Raw genomic sequence first — 7,500 nt, forward strand, 5'->3', positions numbered from 1 at the left:
GCCATTCCTCTTCCTGGTAGTGCTCATCATCAGCCCAACTGTCCTATAGGCAAAGAAAACATGAATGCTTGGTGTACCCACCCTGTAATCCAAGAAAGGTCAGCATTTTAAAATCACCACAATCATCCCATATAAACTCATCATAGTTTACCTACTCAAGAAGCCTTTTTACAGTGTCATATTCTTCCTTCATCTGTACCGGCAAGGATGGATATTGATTCCCATTATGTCGTAAAACATCTTTGAGGCTTTTTGTAGAACTATCTATGAACAGTTGCCATTGTTCAGGGTTATGATCAATTCCAATTGCTGTAAATAAGCCATTAATATCTCTGCAGAAGCAGAGATCCTCACTTGTATCAAAATATACTTCGAATTCCTTATGGTGCTTCCTGTATACTGTTGATCTACAGTCCTCCCCCAACAGATTCCATTCACTCAGTCTGGATGCTAAAATCTCAGCTCCTGACTTAGTGCGGCCCGAGTCCCTGATGAGCTCATCCAGTTCACGTTGATTTGGAAAGTGTGGACGGGTACTCAGTCTTGGCTTAAATTTTTTTATCCATATCTTCTTTGTCACAACCTTTCTACTCTCCTGATGAGACCTCCATCATATACTCTACCTGAAAAAAAAAAATGCATTTATCAATTGGAACATAAATATGAATTGTATGTGTAATCGCATTACAAGAAAACATTACTGGGTGTTTTGAAGATTTTGATATTGATTCTGTTATAAAGAATAGAGTTCATAATTTGATAAGATTTACTTACTTTTTCTGGTGGCCGTGGAATCAGTAAGGTATCACCATACGGCACAGGTGCAATAGAGGATAAAATCTACGATATGGAAAGGATTTTCTTCCCTTAGCTTTTCTGTACCTTGATATGTCAATCATGCAATAGTAGCAATCATCCTGATGATTTTGGGGCTTTCGCCAAACAATCATCGTGATGATTTTTTGGTCCTCGAACTCTCAACACAGCAAATGGCATTGCTTTTCTTGCACCACTCAGCCATGCATCTAAATTTGATCGACAACTTCCACCTATCACATGAGGGGCCTATGGTTTTTCTTGGTTACCCATACTCATTCCAAAGCACAGTCTATAAACAATCCAGTACTTCGTACCTTTCACAATTTTATGTGATGCATGCTTAGGTCCAACATAGAAACTACACGTATAACAGAGTAAATTTGGTGAATTCATGCATGCTCTTGTAGCCATGGTCAAGAACGTCAATATTTATAGTATAAACACAACAAAGTAATGTCGTAGCACATTGGTAAAATAATACTAATGACCCACTTTCGGAGAAGAATAAGCGAAAATAAAAAGATCCGTATATTTCGATCACTACCTTTGATCCTCTTCAGCAGATGAAAAGGATCACAGTTAGTGATCGAAATATACGGATCTTTTTACTTTCGCTTATTCTCCGAAAGTGGGTCATTAGTATTATTATAGTATAAACCTGAAAAAAAGGAAATTTGTAAGCAACAATTGTGCGTTTTTCGTACCCCATACATTTCTTCATATTAGTATGATTTTCTATATCAAAAAGGTCGATAGAAGTAAAACAAGTACATTTGTAAAACCAGCGCAAAATTTTTTGCATTGAAATCACTCAGAACATTAATAAAAACAAAATTTTTGTGAAAAATTGTTACCCGGTGTTATCGTTGTGTCTGCCCCTTTTTTCACGGACAGTTTCGTTTTACTGAAACCGAATACCACGTTCTCATTGGTGGTAACAAGAAGATAATAAGAAGTACTGGGGCACAATTAAAGAACACAAATCATTCATAGGACGAAATTGCAACGTGGTATTACTTGCTGGTAAGTGTAGAGGGAAAGATGCACCGTTGTCTGTCTGTTTCATGGCATGGGATAACTGCGACCAATCACAGATCTCGTAGCAAAATGTAAGAATGTATTGGAAGTAGTAGTAGAAGTATCATTGAGATGGTACGGGAGGAAAATGTAAGAATGAAAATATTCCTGGTATGTTTGCAGTGGGCAGGGTGCAGGGATGACCCGTCATCTAGGAGGTGCAAAGATGGGAGGGAGGGTGGAAGGGTGTGGAGTGTTTTCAGGGATGGAATGGGTGGGAATGATTTTATGCCTTTTCCTTTTTGGCTACCTCCCTAGTAAGGGGGAAAAAGCCTTGGTATATGTATGTATGTATGTTTGCAAAATATATTTCCTTTCAGATTTTATAATTACACACACACACACACACACACACACACACACACACACACACACACACACACACACACGATTATATATACATATACATATATATATATAATTATATATATATGTATATATACATACATACATACATACATACATACGTCTCGAACTACACCACAGTGGATGAGCAGAAAAGTTTAGACACCGATCCCGCACGCCCGGGATCGGTGTTTCTGGGAGGGGAAGAGAAGCCTGTAGGGCAAAAGGAAATATAGTCGTGTAGAAAAAAGGGGTTATTGCCACTGGGCGCCTTCTAGGAACGTTTATTAGAGCATGTGTCGTGGCTCAGGAGACTTGGAGGTCTGCATCAGCATGAGTACTACACAGCGGGAGGGTGCTGGTGTTAATATAACATCCTCAAATAAAGAAAGGAGAAGCAAGGAAAGGAACATGGAAAGCACTTAGCCTGTACTCAGCAATGGTGTGGGTTGTTATTCCGTGTGACCGCCAATCAATAAAATTTCTGTGCACTGTGCCCCGACTCCCTCCGTCCCCCCCCCCCCCCCCGGCTACGTTCACAACCACAGCTGTACCACTGCTTTACTTGCACCCGAGCCCATACATACACACAACCTTGCCAAATTGGATTAAACGACCGTGGTCAGGTACAGAGGCTGTAACTTTCCGTCGGGGCTAGGCCGGTGGTTCAGTAGTGGGGCTTAAAGGATGGCAAACTGTCTCACTCTCCGGATGGGGTATTAACTGCATGAATTGATGCTGTCAATATTTAAGTGACAAGTGACTTCTGCAGACCAGACTCACATTCATGGGGTACTAATCTTTGAAAAATAACAAATATATACATAGATAAAAATCATAATAACTTTCATCCGCCCTCCTGAAATATTAACTTTTTAATGTCTATGACTTCACGTCATCGGCGCGATTTTGTTCCTAAATGTAGAAGAACTGTAATTGACACTGACAACGTTTCTCGCTCTGTCTCTCCTCTTCCTTCCCTCCTTCCTTCCTTCCTTCCTTCCTTTCGTTTTTCCTTCCTTCCTTCCGTTTTTCCTTCCTTCCTTCCGTTTTTCCTTTTCAGCTCTCATCCCCATCACCCGAATGAAATCGGTTGGCAAAATTCAAAGTCAAATATATAGTGCTTCATCGTACCAAATAGGTTGAAACAGGTATGCATGTATGTATACATATACATATATATATATATATATATATATATATGTATATATATATTATGTATGTATATATATATGTATATATATATATATCTATATATGTGTATATATATATATATATGTATATATAATATATATATACATATGTATATATATATATATATATAATATATATATATATATATATATATATATATATAAAATACACATCAGAGTCTTGTCTGCATCACATAATGCAAACTATAGATGACGCCATGATACCTGGAAATAAAATTTCATGATGATCAGGACTACTAATGAATTATTAATAATTCATCAAAATATTGAGACATAAACGATAAGTTTTAAGTCTATCGCCAGTGCACATGCGCCCGCATGTGCGCGCGCGCACACACACACACACACACGCGCGCGCGCGACTTGATTGCGCAGTGGTAGAGTTCCCGGCTGCCACTACGGCGGTCCGGGTTTGAATCCCGCTCAGAGCTGAAATAGTTTCAGTATCACTGCGCTGCGAGTAGTTACTCCAACTCTCGTGGGCGGGGAGTTGGGTGTGAGTGAGTGTAAGGTCACAGCATTACGCATAGATTGGTCATATATGATCTATCTTCCGGGAAGGAAATAGCTGTCGATCACGAGTCCAACACGTGATCCAAGACCATGATGAGTCACATAGAGACACATACACACACGTCCTAAAGCCTTAAATGGACAGGCTTATGAATTTCAAGCGGGAAACAAGAGGTGATTGTGTTTTTCAATGGAGTGGAGTGGAGTGGATGGTAACAATACTCATTAGCCCGGGTACAGGGACTATTTCATGTGCTCGAATACTAGTATGCTCTCTCTCTCTCTCTCTCTCTCTCTCTCTCTCTCTCTCAAGAAAAGCGTCTTGACATGGGTTGAACTCCCTGTGCTTTATAGGTTTTGTTTGTTTATTTATTTATTATATTCTTTATTTGTGACATTATTTACTACCTTGTGTTTATTATTTGATTATTTGTTTTATTGTTTTTACATTTATTCACCTTTTTATACATCTATTTATTCCTTCGTTTATGTATAATTTTTTTATAGTGTGGAGCTGGAAGTTCATAATAGTCTCACCCTCTCCCAGCACCTTTAGTACCACTCTTCCTCCTCTTCACTTCGGCCACCCCCCCTCTACCCAACAACAGTGCCTCCACGTGATGCCTCTGTCCTCCACACACCTCCTCCAATGTTATTTCTTCTTTCTCTGCTCCTTCGAGCTGATTCTCCATTACCTCCTTCTTCCTCCCTCACCTCCTCCTCTCCTTGGTCTCCTCCACCGATTCCTTCTCCTGTTTCTTCTCCTCTTCTTCCTCCTCTTTCTCCTCCTCTTCTTCTTGCTTCTCTTCCTTCACCCTTCCACCTTTTTGTACTTCTTTCATCCTCTTCGTCTTTTTCCTCTCATTGATTTCCCTCCTCCTTCTTCTTCTTCATCCATCTTCTTCCCCCAATTTTCCCCTCTTCCTCCTCCTCCTACTGCTCCTCCCCGAGGCTACCGTTCCGCCTGTCCTCACTCTACACTCTCCTCTCCTCTCCTCTCCTGTGCGTCGCCTTCATCTGTGGGGCTTTGTGTAGAAAGGCTTTAATCTCCAGGTCCTATTGGCCTACCCACTCCCCCCTCTCTCCCTCCATCTCTCTCTCTTCCTCCCTCTCTCTCCCTCCCTCCCACCCTCCCCTGACCCAATCTATCGTTCACATTTTTTTTTCACCCATCTTCACTCTTAACATGGTTCCTTCCCACCCACCTTTGGCCTCTCTCTTCTTCAACTCCTCCTCCTCCCTCTTTCTTCTTGGCCCTCCTCTCTCTCCGGCGACCGCGTGGTCGTCTGCAGTCTTCGGGCCTTCCTTGTGTCCGAGAGGATTTGGTTCATCCTTTTCTCCCACCCTTCCTCCGTCTAGACTCGAGACCCCCTTCATCCTCCTCCTCCTCCTCCTCCTCCTCCTTCTCCTCCTCCTCGTCCCTCTTCCCTTCTCCCACCCCATGCCCTTCATCGCTCCCCTCCTCCTCCCGCAAAATCTTCATCCATGTCCAACGCTGCCTTCTTCCTGCCCAAGACTTCCGGGTAAATAAGCAGGATAACCCCCCCCCCCCGGACATTTTACCTGATGGTTCATTCTGGTTTTTTGTTACGTGCCGGACTCGTGATCGACAGCCATTACCCCCCCCCCCGACACACACACTCAAGATGAGAACTCAAGAGGTCGTACAAAATGATCTATGGGTAAGGCTGGGACCATCACGCTGACCACACATCCATCCCTTATGCTCAAGAGGTCCTTGTGGGGCGCGATCTAAGTAATTCAGAATAACGGGCCATGATACTAACCACCACGAGCCTTGAGAATGAAGTTTTGTGCTCATACTTGACCCTCTATCAGGTCGTTCACCTCAACCGTCGCTTTCGGAAGTGTCGAGTCTCACCTGGTCGCCCTCGACCTGTATCGTCCTCAGCGGCCATTTCATGGGCAATACGATATTGATTCACACAAGGTGCTTCAGCACAGCCCCAGTACTGTCAGCAATTTTCAGCAATGTTATGGGTCGTGCTGTACGTCATGTATTTCTAAAGTCTCGAGGGTGACCTATATTATTTGTCACTCGTTCTCAGCTAATCTCACGCCTTAAGCTTCGACCCTGTCGACCTCCAAGTTGTCCTCCCAAAGGCTCAAGAGTCGCAAGTCTCAGCCTTCCCCCAAGAACTTCTTCTCCTTGTCCCGAAGTCCCTCTCTCTTTTTTTTTTATCATTATCTTCTTTTTTTCCTTGTCCCGAAATCTCTCTCTCTCTTTTTTTTTTATCAATATCTTCTTTTTTCTTTCTTTCTCGAAGTCCAAAAGCCCTCCATTCATCCTTGATCTTGGTCTTCTCGTCCTCCCAGTAGTCTCCGATTTCACCTTTTGAGACCTCACTCTTGACCTCACGACCCTAAAGTTGGAAGACTCACTCCCCACACCTCAGTTTTATCTTCGCGAGTCATGGGTCTCTCTGTCTTTCTCTCTCTCTCTCTCTCTCTCTCTCTCTCTCTCTCTCTCTCTCTCTCTCTCTCTCTCTCTCTCTCTCTCTCTCTCTCTCTCTCTCTCTCTCCTTCCCCTATTTTAAGTCTGACTTGGTTAGTCTTGAAGTATTGAGCCCTTCAACACGGATTTCAGCCCTCAGGTAATATATATGTATATATATATATAATATCACCTGAGGCTAGCCAGAACAAAATCTGCAAATTGTGCTATCATTAACCCCCCCCCCCTCTCCCCGGCCCTCTTTTATGCAGATTTCTTTTTGGCGCTTTCGGCTTGCCTGTTGTCGCTCTCTCTCTCCCGCCTCCCGCCTCCCCGTCCTCTCGCTTCCCCGTCCCCGTCCGCGTCCCTTGTCTTCGTGGGGAGAGAGACAAGATAAAGGAACTTTACTCGGGATGTGCCAACAATCAAGATTGGCCCCTATTGTAAGAGTAAATGAAGTGTTAGGCGTGCTTAACATACAGGGATGCAAGAAGAGTACTTAATGTAGAGGTGAATAAAGTGGATCAATATATACGAGGATGATCCACCACACCCTAACTCCCATCCTCGTCCTCTCTCACTCCCTCTCACTCTTTTCTTGTTGGATTTTTTTCTTCCTTCCCTGGAGTGTTTGGCCACGCGTTTGAGAGGGGGGGGGGAGGCGGGGGGGGACGGGTGTAGGGAGGAGTTGTGAGAGGAACCTCGTTTCATATTTCCCCCCAACCCCACCCCCGTCTCTGTCCTCGTGTCTTTCTCTTTCACCGTCGCCGCATTTTTGTGCGTGTTACTCTGAATCCCAGGCTGGCAGCTCTCTCTTTTGTTTCGCGTCAGTATCCGTGTCCCCTTCACCCGCCTCTCTCTCTCTCTCTCTCTCTCTCTCTCTCTCTCTCTCTCTCTCTCTCTCTCTCTCTCTCTCTCTCTCTCTCTCTCTCTCTGTCACTCTCTCTCTGTCACTCTCTGTCACTCTCTCTCTCTCTCTCTCTCTCTCTCTCTCTCTCTCTCTCTGTCACTCTCTGTCTCTCTCTCTCTTTCTCTCTCTCCTGTGTGTATGTGCGCGTGCGCGCGCGTGCATGTTAC

This window comes from Oratosquilla oratoria, chromosome 25 (assembly GCF_046742065.1).
Source record: "Oratosquilla oratoria isolate Oo_2021 chromosome 25, ASM4674206v1, whole genome shotgun sequence".
Taxonomy (NCBI): Eukaryota; Metazoa; Arthropoda; class Malacostraca; order Stomatopoda; family Squillidae; genus Oratosquilla; species Oratosquilla oratoria.